This window comes from Schistocerca americana, chromosome X, assembly GCF_021461395.2.
Source record: "Schistocerca americana isolate TAMUIC-IGC-003095 chromosome X, iqSchAmer2.1, whole genome shotgun sequence".
NCBI lineage: Eukaryota > Metazoa > Arthropoda > Insecta > Orthoptera > Acrididae > Schistocerca > Schistocerca americana.
In genome coordinates, this window is record NC_060130.1 from 169361835 (window position 1) to 169374167 (window position 12333).

Sequence of the window (12333 nt, forward strand, 5' to 3'; positions counted from 1 at the left end):
GCATGTTGCAGGTCCTGTACGGGCCTTTTGGATACAGAAAAAGGTTCGACTGCTGCCCTGGCCAGCACATTCTCCAGATCTCTCACCAATTGAAATCGTCTGATCAATGGTGGCCGAGCAACTGGCTCGTCACAATACGCCAGTCACTACTCTTGATGAACTGTGGTATTGTGTTGAAGCTGCATGGGCAGCTGTACCTGTACACGCCATCCAAGCTCTGTTGGACTCAATGCCCAGGCGTATGAAGGCCGTTATTACGGCCAGAGGTGGTTGTTCTGGGTACTGGTTTCTAAGGATCTATGCACCCAAATTGGATGAAAATGTAATCACATGTCAGGTTGTAAGTAGGCTGTTTATGTTTTCTCTATGTAAGTAGGCTGTTTATGTTTTCTTATTGTCAACGTTACGTAGCGCTCAATATGAAAATCACTGGCTGTGCTGTGTGCAGTCTGTGGCTGCTTTGCATTGTTGTAATACTCGCCATTGTAGTGTTAGGCAGCTGGTTGTGAACAGCGCGTAGCGTTGCGCAGTTGGAGGTGAGCCGCCAGCAGTGGTGGATGTGGGGAGAGAGATGGCGGAGTTTTGTAATTTGTCATGAACTGCTATATTTATATATGATGATATCAAGGTAAATACATTGTTTGTTCTCTATTAATATCTTTCATTTGCTAACTATCCCTATCAGTAGTTAGTGCCTTCCATAGTTTGAATCTTTTATTTAGCTGGCAGTAGTGGCGCTCGCTGTATTGCAGTAGCTTGAGCAGCGAAGATTTTTGTGAGGTAAGTGATTTGTGAAAGGTATAGTTTAATGTTAGTCAGGGCCATTCTTTTGTAGGGAATTTTGAAAGTCAGATTGCGTTGCGCTAACAAAATATTGTGTGTCAGTTTAAGCACAGTCATGTATAATTGTTCAAAGGGGACGTATCATATAGCATTTCACTTTTGTTTATCATGTGGTAAGTACATTGACTTCTGCAGAACTTAGCTTTCGGAGGACGATAACTACGACACTTCCACAGAGATTATGTTGCGACAAGATGCACAGTTTAGCGCTACAGTACACGCATTTGAGTGATTAATCTTATACTTAAAACACTTATTTTTAAATATTTTTTTTAATTACAAAGAAAGTTTTCCGTGATACATTTCATTCCATTGCTGTAATTTGTAACACCTGGGAGTATAATTACATTTATCCTCAGGGGGGTACACGCTCACTTTGTGTACCTTGTGTTTGGCAAGCACAAGGAGCCCTAGCTAATATGGTATTTGCTTATACAACTTTACACTTCGGTACCATATTTCTCTAACACACAATTACACAGCTATCTGATTATTTGACAGAGAAACAAACATTTTTTTTTACTACGTCAGTGACAGATGTTTACGCAATTACAGAGTTGGATAACTTCACACTTATGAAATTGTATTTTGTCTGTACTTTGTAAACTGTTCATATATTTTTTGGAACCATTGTGATACTATGAGAGCTTTGAATGATGTATTTGGTATGGATTCATGATTTTTAAAGTACGTTTGAGGCAGATGACACTTTTGACATGAGCAGAGAATTTTTTTAATTATTGGAGGAAGCTACGACGATTTTGAGATTTGACTGAGGTGTTATGATGTTATTTTTACGACGACGATGTGTATTATGCTGCTGAGGTATGTTTATGATTAATAGGCTGAGGCTATATGAGTTATTTGATTATGCTTCATATTTATAATGACGAAATATTGACGAGTGTCGATGGATACGTATATGTGTAATAAGGTAAGGAGTAATGAATAGTGGGTAGGGACTCTTGACTTGTGAAACAGGATGTTGGAAACCAAGAATCGTACTTTATGAGTTATGAAATGTGTGTAAATGCGTGAATGTATCACAATGCCGGCGAAAATTTTTTTGGACACTTATATTTATAGGATTTTGTTTCTACAGATTTGCAACGCTAATTCTTGACCTGTGAAATATTTTTATGTGAGACTGTCACTGTAGCGGAAACTGCTGTCGTAAATATTTCCGTAAGAAAGTTAAGTGACCACCTGCACGTAATGCGTCTGCGTCACGGGCACCCACCTGGGCGTCAGCCGCCCGAAAAAATAAAAAAAAAAAAAAAAAAAAAAAAAGCCATTAGCCTTTCAGCGGCACAGAGGTAGAAAAAAAAAGGGGAGGCCATTGTCCGCCCTACTGACATCTCCTTGTTGAAAGCATGCTGTGGAGCTCGTAATTTATGATATTTACTGAAATGCCTAATAAAATGACAAGAAATATTTTTACATCTGCACACCTGATTATGACAAGCGTCTTTCTATGAGAGTTGAGAGAATTTCTACTAACTTATGAAATGTCACATGACTACTGAATGATATTTTTATGCTTTGCTTTTCATAGTTGCTTATTTCATTTGATATCTGGTTTCCAGCTGTGTTGCAGCATTGCTTTTATAAAATGAAATGCATTTGCTAATGTGAACACTTTCTGTCAACAGATCTATTAAATAATTATTTTATGATCCACATTCTTTAAAAAAGGAGCACTTGGAAAGGAAAGAACAATAAGAAGGAACTAGTAACAGTAACATGTAATTTTCTTTTCAAGTACATGGTAATATTTCTTTTTACAATCAGTTGTTGTGGTGCACCACTTTAATTACATAGATATTAAGATGTGAATACACATTTCCCTTATCTGCATTGTTGTTTTTACTGTAATACTTTTTCTGCTTGAGCTATGTCATGTTTAGGTATAAGTTACTGCTGTTTGCCAGGCGTAGTGTTACTGAATTTCACTTTGTGTTACTCTGCTAAGCCAATTTTACTACTCATTTATTTTTCTTGTTGCTGCACATTGGCTCATATTAGTTGTAATGTTGCATTGCTTGGTAATTTAGATTTACTGTAGCTTGCTTTGCAATTTTCCATTTTTTTGGTCATTGTTGTTTGTGTTACTTATTTTGTGCTGCTGCATTGCCTCGTTCCTTAGTTTAGCATCTGAGCTCAGTAGATTTAAGTTAGCTTAAGAGGGGGTAGCCTCTAAGAGAATGAGTTTCGATGAATTGGAAGAAATGCATTGAGAAGTTATACGAAAAAAAAGTACAGAAAACAGGTTTAGGTAGGATTTTCTTGGAAATAAATGTTGAGGTAAGAAATGTGTGAACATATAAATACAGAAAGCATGCTTAGATAGAATTTTTTTTGGTGGAAACAAAGGATGAAATAAGAGGAAAGATATATGAAGTTTTGGGTTGGACTGCAGTACCACATGTTACACTGACAACGAACCCTGTCCTTTCCTATTGGTGTTATCCCACTATATGTTTGTGTACCCTTGTGTATTTGTTTTCTTCCTGTCTCTGTGTAGTTTCATAGAATTTTTTCTTCTTTTAATATTAAGCTACATTCACTATGATGAGGAATACTGTTATCCTCGAATATAATTGGCATTAATAATATGTTATTTACTTTGTAAAGATGTTAGATATTATTAATTCTGTTCTGTTTAATGCTCATGTGTGAAGTTGATGTTTCGAAAGTTACTCTGATCTTTTATGTATGTACTCATGTCATAATTCCACTGATGGATATGGTAGTTCGATTCCTTTGTAAAGCCTGTACTACAAATGTTATCTGTATTATTATGTTTTAATGATGTTTTCTGTATCTTTGTAATTGTATTCTCATGTTATAAAATTGTACTTGACACCAGTTCATCAAATTAAGTAACTTGTGAGTTACATTTCACTGCACACGTTTCTGTTGGTCATAGTATATGGACAATATGTGAGAAGTTGGGACTGTTAGTGTTTGCACGTGTGTTACTAATTCAGCAAGGGACTGGATAACAGCATTGCTTGTTCTAAGGACAATTTCAAAAACTTTGTGAGTGCACAAGTGGTGGTTTATGGACTTGCTATATCATCCGCAAGACTCTTCAATGGTGATTGTGCACCTGCACAGTCACAACAGATGGCTGCTGGCTATCTCTACAAGGACTACAGTGCGTCTGCATCTTTGATGACCCACCAGTACCATTATCTCTACAAGGACTACAGTGGGTCTGCATCTATGATGACCCACCAACGCCATTATTTCTACAAGGACTACAGTGGGTCTGCATCTTTGATGACCCACCAATACCATTATCTCTACAAGGACTACAGTGGGTCTGCACCTCTGGTGGCCCACCAATACCATACTCTCTACCAGGACTACAGTGGGTCTGCTCTGTGATGACCTACCTACCAATATTCTTCCAAACTACGACTGACTCTGCTGTGGGTTTGCTCTGTTGTGGCCCATTATCTGTCAGCATGTCAAGAGTCAGCACTGTCTTTCCGTTGGAAGGACAACGCTACTTCTTCAAGACTGCATGGAAATCCACTACTTCCGTGTGCATTTTCTTTTACTGCTCAGACTTTGAGAAAAACACTGCTATTCTACTGTTATGTACGATTAGGACTGTCTTTATGGACTGTGAGAAAATTTGAGCTTTTGACCAACGTTGTATCAATAAGTGTGTGCATTTGATATCTTTGTTATTGTAATTATGAAAAATTTTTTCAAATCTGTATTGGGCACTGCCCAAACCAATTTGTAAAATTTTTTGTGGGGAGCATGGGGGCTATGTAAGTAGGCTGTTTATGTTTTCTCTATGTAAGTAGGCTGTTTATGTTTTCTTATTGGCAACGTTACGTAGCGCTCAATATGAAAATCACTGGCTGTGCTGTGTGCAGTCTGTGGCTGCTTTGCATTGTTGTAATACTCGCCATTGTAGTGTTAGGCAGCTGGTTGTGAACAGCGCGTAGCGTTGCGCAGTTGGAGGTGAGCCGCCAGCAGTGGTGGATGTGGGGAGAGAGATGGCGGAGTTTTGTAATTTGTCATGAACTGCTATATTTATATATGATGATATCAAGGTAAATACATTGTTTGTTCTCTATTAATATCTTTCATTTGCTAACTATCCCTATCAGTAGTTAGTGCCTTCCATAGTTTGAATCTTTTATTTAGCTGGCAGTAGTGGCGCTCGCTGTATTGCAGTAGCTTGAGCAGCGAAGATTTTTGTGAGGTAAGTGATTTGTGAAAGGTATAGTTTAATGTTAGTCAGGGCCATTCTTTTGTAGGGAATTTTGAAAGTCAGATTGCGTTGCGCTAACAAAATATTGTGTGTCAGTTTAAGCACAGTCATGTATAATTGTTCAAAGGGGACGTTTCAAGGTCTAGTATAATATATTTGTCCAATGAATACCCGTTTATCATCTGCATTTCTTCTTGGTGTAGCAATTTTTGTGGGCAGCTGTGTATGATGGAAGTGGATAACGATTGAGTTCTTGTGATTAGTAGCCAGGGGAAATACAATTCACCCTCGTGCTGACAAAACTGTGTTTCTTTAAGCACCAGACACTTCGGGTATCTCGGTTACGGAGGCATCCATAATACGAGCATTAACAGTTTGTCCACCTTGGCATGCAATGAACTCCGATATAATGCACTCACAACTACACAAAACACTGTTCCGACCATGACTTACACTTTCAACGTACTGAGGACATAGCACTGGTGCCGTTCGTGATCAAATACAACAGCGCAACCTGTAGGCATGGCTAGCATCTGCATTATGTTAAGCATGCATTTCTCACGCTGTTTCCATATTTTTGTCCAACCCCCGTATCTTTCACTGGTATCCGAGCTGGCGACGTTGCTGGTTGGTTTGGAGACAGTACACGAACTCCTTTATAAGACATGGAGTTTCAACGTAATATATACTAAAACAACTAAAAAACAACGTTTTGAATTAAAATCACACTTTAACATATCAACACACTGCAAGCAAATCTACCCATTTAGCACTCAGCGATTACTTCAATCCCACATCCAAATTAAGCCTTGTAGTTACTAAGTTAGGCTGTCGACAGTACTGACAAGCAAATATGACTGTGATCGTTAAATGTACAGAATTTAACACAAGAGAGAAAGATATTGTTAAACAGATGGCAGAAGAAAACTGGCAGGCCTGTGTGCTCACTAAGGAGAAGCAGAGATGGCTTTAGTGAAAGTAAAGAAAACACCATCGAGAACTATATGAGCGTCTAAATACGCTAGATAGAGAGAGGCAACTATGTAAGGTGACCACGTACAGAAAAGAAGTCTCGATGTTATCGAGAATTACAATTACGTTAAGGCAAAATGAGCGTCATATTTCACAGAAGTCGGAACTTAGTTTTAAAGAGGTCATCAAGTAGAATTACATTACTGGCTAATTCTGGAAGGTAGTCCATTTAATGACAACCGAAATTATCAGTTTTTCCGAAGTAACTAGAGCGGTGAACATCATGAAACATTTTAAATGTCCTGGCCTAGATGACAGAACGTACAACTTCGGGAGAAACTCTGTCTTGGATGGATATCCCGGCTGAGAGTTATTCAAAGCGATATCTGTTATCTGATATATACTTAGTGACTCATTGACAAAAATAATCATAATCAGCTTCAGGAGCAAGGGTAACTCCACTTTGTGTTCTAATCACTGCATTTTTTTCGCCCCTATAGAATGAAGATATTTGAAATAATCATTGACCACTTCATCTAGATTCCTCAAAAGTGTGAGATTCCGTAAACTAATACCATCTTCGGTACCCATTAAGTCATTGGTAATATCGACAGACAGCCTCATAAATCCACAGTACACACTTCGGTATTGAAAAAGAATTTGATCGTATTCCACAGCGACCTATTTGGATTGTTCGCAGTGACCGCATAGATGAACATCTCATCACCTGGGTGAAAATACTGAGCAGAACCACGAAAATCTGCGTGAATTGTCCAGCTGACCTGTCTTCTGGAGACAGTTGCGCTTTGGGCTGCACCATTGGTCAGATCTGTCATCACGTTTGCTTACTTTGGTCACGAATAAGAACTGTAGTAGAAAATAGCCTGTCCCTTGTTCTACTATGATGATTTCTGTTCCACAAAACCTAAATTGCAGCGACATATCAGGGGAGAGTATGATCAAATCAATCAATTTTGATCTCGGTTAAATATTCTAAAATCTGTGTTCTTCGAAACTGTTCCTACTCATAAAAAACGTAAAGAAGTGGACGTATACTAATACTGCGCGTCGCACCTACAAAGTGAAAGCAGTATCTGCAGCGATTAAATACATGTGATAAACGTAGCTCTTATACGATGATGGGTTCTCACTGAGGTATGTGAAGCAAAAAAAAAAAAAAAAAAAAAAAAAAAAAAGACTGCAGTCCATCGGAAGATCAAGATATACAAGATGATCGTTCGTCCTGTAGCACTATATGGCACTATATGGTAACCGTGGCAACTGAAAGACGCTTGCATATCAAGGAAATATCTGTGCTTCATTGGAAAACAGGCGTAACCGTAACTGACCATATCACGAACGATATTATATGACAGGGAGAGGGAAAATGAGGGAAGGCCATCTCTGCTGGAATGGGCGCGTCCATGTAGTGTTGCCAAAACTAGATTTAACATGGGAGTCAGCGGCTGATAACACATGGACTACGCAAGTACAGACAAGTGGCATTGTCAACGGAATGAAGATTGTTAGGCTCCGCTCAGCTACGCTGAGGACTGAGTAAAACAGCTATCCAACTTCGGAAGAAACATACCCAGATTAAGTGGTAAAAGGCTAGGAAGCAGAAGAGGAAACAGAAAACGTGAAGATAAGCTTTGGTTCAAATGGTTCTGAGCACTATGGGACTTAACATCTGAGGTCATCAGTCACCTAGAACTTAGAACTACTTAAAACTAACTAACCTAAGGACATCACACACATTCATGCTCGAGGCAGGATTCGAAGCTGCGACCGTAGCGGTCGCGCGCTTCCAGACTGAAGCGCCTAGAACCGCTCGGCTACTCCGGCCGGCAAGATAAGCTTTTCTCGTCCCAGAGAAGGATGTTGATGATTGCATTTAGATTACCATGGTAGACCAGGAGTTACTGTACCCGCCAGGGTAGCCGAGAGCGCTAATGCGCTGCTTTCTGGAATCAGGTAGGCGCGCCGGCCCCAGACCGAATCCGTCCGGCGGATTATCGATGAGAGCCGGTATGCTAGCCAGCCTGGATGTGGTTTATAGGCGGTTTTCCACATCCCACTAGGTGAATACAGGGCTGGTCTCCATGTTCCGCCTCAGTTACACGTCTCGCAGATACCTGAAAACATTCGCACTATTTCATGACTTACACTGGACACAGACAGCTGGGGTACACCAATTCCGTCTCGGGGGGTTTCGGGGAGGCGACAGAAAGAGCATCCGGCCTCCCTCTGGAATTAACACTGCCAAATCCACAGTAATAAGGCCGACCTCGGGACAAAGGTCGAAAGGAAATGATGATGATGGTAGCCTAGGAGTTTCTCTCTATGTTCTCTTGAACAGTATACGTAACATAACTCTTCATTTTCAGTTGAATTAAGAACATCGATAAGCCTTCTCGTTCTTAAGTACGTAAAATGTAGCATGGTCAGCTTATGATGTATTTACGACATGATCATCCGGTTTCACATGAAGACATACAAGATGCTAACGCTCCCCTTTGTAGACACAGTGCGTTACCTACTAGTACCGAGAGTGTTTACAGCAACGCCAATGTTAAAAAAAAAAAAAAAAAATGGTTCAAATGGCTCTGAGCACTATGGGACTCAACTGCTGTGGTCATTAGTCCCCAAGAACTTAGAACTACTTAAACCTAACTAACCTAAGGACATCACACACATCCATGCCCGAGGCAGGATTCGAACCTGCGACCGTAGCAGTCGCACGGTTCCGGACTGCGCGCCTAGAACCGCGAGACCACCGCGGCCGGCGCCAATGTTCACCAATTGCTTTCGGTGACGGTTAATGGGAATAAATACTTTAAAAATAAAGTTTAAATATAGTTTGTGACTAGACATCGATTCAAACATGGATTAAATGTTAGTTTCCAGCACCACACAACATAACTTACCGTTCTGTTAAAAATATGAGCTCTAAAACGCATGGATAAAATAGATAGAAAATTTCCAAAAACAAAAAGACAGTATATTACCAATACATTCCTCCAACCCTGAACAAATACGATCTCCATAACCTCTGCCAACGAAGCTTCAACCGTCTTACACTCACAGAAAATGAAATCCGTCATGATGATTGTACTACCTATCAGATCTAGCTCACTTCTCCATATAGAGGGCTCTCCATTAACTTCAATCCTTTCATCTTCCTTCTGCCTCATAATCAGTGTTAAGCCTCCACACGCACCCCAGATCCCATGCGTTTTTCCTCAAGAACCCTTCCATGTTTCAGTCATTCAGATCACCTGAGCCGTCACTAGCCGATGCATAGCACCACTAGTCCTTCAACTCTGAACTTATGCTCCCAAGTGATGATCCTTTGTTTTCAGTTCAGTGAAGTGCTTCATGTAACCCTCATCAGGTCAATTAGCTCTGTTTTAAGATACGTTAAATTATTTTTTTACGTCCTTTACATATATCCATTCTTATAACAATTTTTTAAAAAGTGTAAATAATTTGAAAGTACTATGTCTCTGTTTCTTAAGTCTGTTTTTTGGCTGAAGAATGGCGAACTGCACTGCTGTGAAACCGCACTGGACCATAAGTGGCGAGGGAATGAAAGGAACTAAAAAGAGGATCATCAGCCACATTGATACACATCTACGAAAGTAGTCCCAATAATGGAACCGTACAGTTCTTGCACTTTAAGAGTGTGGGAGGTACTGTAATTCATCTTGCAATTACGCCAGTGTTTACCTCAGTCGGTCAAAGACATGTGTACATGAAGCGAATGGGATGCGAAACCCTAATCTTGCTTCTGTACTTTCCTTGTTCAACAGGCTTGATTACCAATCGCCTGTTAACGCTCGTCGGGAGAAGTTGAGAAGATCTTCGGGAATGGATCTAAGTTCTCTCTATTTGTGGAGGGAAAGATTTTGGAAAATAGGTTACAGTTAATATTCCTCCAACATAGCAAAATGGTTCAAATGGCTCTGAGCACTATGGGACTCAACTGCTGAGGTCATTAGTCCCCTAGAACTTAGAACTAGTTAATCATAACTAACCTAAGGACATCATAAACATCCATGCCCGAGGCAGAATTCGAACCTGCGACCGTAGCGGTCTTGCGGTTCCAGACTGCAGCGCCTTTAACCGCACGGCCACTTCGGCCGGCTCCAACATAGCGCCATTAAAGAGCTACAGTGAGTGAATCTCAGCGAAGATGGTAAACGGAACAGGTAGTGACTTTCTAGCCTGGAAAATGTTTATCCATTGCAAACGCCTTCGGCATGCGGGGAGTGCTCAATTAATGAATCTCCAGGACTCGGTATTTTGTCCTTGATTTCACACCGAAATGATTCCAAGAGAAAGACTATCTCGCAGCTTCATTTGGCAGCATTTGAGGCATGGTAAACTACAGATTAAACAACAGCTCGTCAGTCACGAAATGCGTTTGAATAATTCATTGGGTAATTTCAAAATTGATGATTCACTTTCATACGAGGGTAGGTATTCAACAAAGGTCATGACAACTTCGTGCTATAACCATAAACAATTATTGGGTCTTCCTCATAATATACTCGGACGCTAAGCGGAAGGCAGTGTAGTGAGCCATGACTACTAAACACGAAGTAGACTATAGATCATAGTACGTAGCAACAAACTGCGTGCGCTGAAATTGAAAATATGTCATCATAATAGCAAATGGAGATGGGGCCTAATCAAGTACTGTACATGGAAGAGTAGGTGTTTAGAAAGGGAACTGCCACACAGACTGGAGCGTCACAACATATTTCTGTAAGTAAATAACCTGTATCAACGACTCATCCTCTCCCAGCCCTCTGCAGTATTACAGTATGTGCTTTGATTAATAAACATAAAATGAGTGTTCGCACAGAGTTATACGGATCCTTCTCAAGAAACTTGATACATGCTTCTCGAAAAACCCAAAATTTATACTTATAAATGTAATTCAAAATCATTGTTGAAAATTATAGCGAAACGGGTATAAGTAGTAAATGGAAGCGATAAATATGAAACAGCTATTTTCAAAACTACCTCAGCATTCACTTTCTCGGTTAAAACCATATTAGGAAATCAAAATTACATACTGCAGACTCAAAAATATGTTCTATATATCATTATTTCAGTGCAAAGGTTGATGTAATGAAATACTGCATAGATATTATATATTCAAAGATGTTTATATAGATAAATAAATTTAATTCGTTGTTTGGATGGTTTTACACCATATTTATCTTCAAGGTCATTGAATGTTTGCAGATGTTTAACCATTCACTGCTTTCCATCTATTATGTGTAGCAGAAACACCATCTTCTCAGTAAAGTTAAAACTGTTACTCTCAATATCAGTGACACTACGTATACATGCAAAGTTCAGATAAATTTGCAAAGTTCAATGACGTAGTGATTTGGTGACCTGCGGTTAGGACTGATATTCCTCATGCCAGTGCGACGACTTCCCAAGCCCAGGAAACACGCAGGCCTCAGATTTCATTTGCCATCATTGCCAAACAAGAGAGAAAATGAAGCGTTTTCCGGAAAGTTCCACTTAAACATGCACTGCAGTGATCACAACAAAAACAGCATCCACTGTCTCAGGAAATTTTTAACGCTGACGGCACTAACCTTCTTTCAGAGAATTACGCTTGTCATCTTCCAGCAGAAAGATATTCGACCACCTGTCTTGAGAAATGTGCGAACTTCGAAATTGGACGTGTACCTCTGTGTCTTCCGCCTGCACATTCGCCTGACATGCCCATCCAACAAAACTTTAATATGAACGACAATAACTTGTTCTTTACAGTCCTCCAACATCATGTTATGTGGACTTTAAAACGAACTACGTACTGGGAGACTGGCAACGGGCACATTCAGGCCGCCTCTGATTGCATACCACGCTCTTTGGAAGCTGAGAGTGCAGGACGTGTTAGGTTCATCCCAATACTTAATTTTCAAAGTTAGAAATCATGCACAGCTCTGTATTACTAAACATTTGTAGCCTATATTTGGGATAAAGTTTATTTCATGTTTATTTATTCTCCCCGATATATTAACGTTAATAAACATGTACACTGGTTTTCAAAATTTAAGGACAAATAACTGCTATAGTACAGTACAGTCTAGTACAGAAGGTAATTGATAGAAATACGCAATAACACGAACAGAAATGACACTGCTATTCAAGAACAATAATTACTGGACATGGTTCTTAATTGTGTGTAATAACCACGTCGATTTAGCATAGATATGATCTAGTATTACACTACAGACCATTAAAATTGCTAC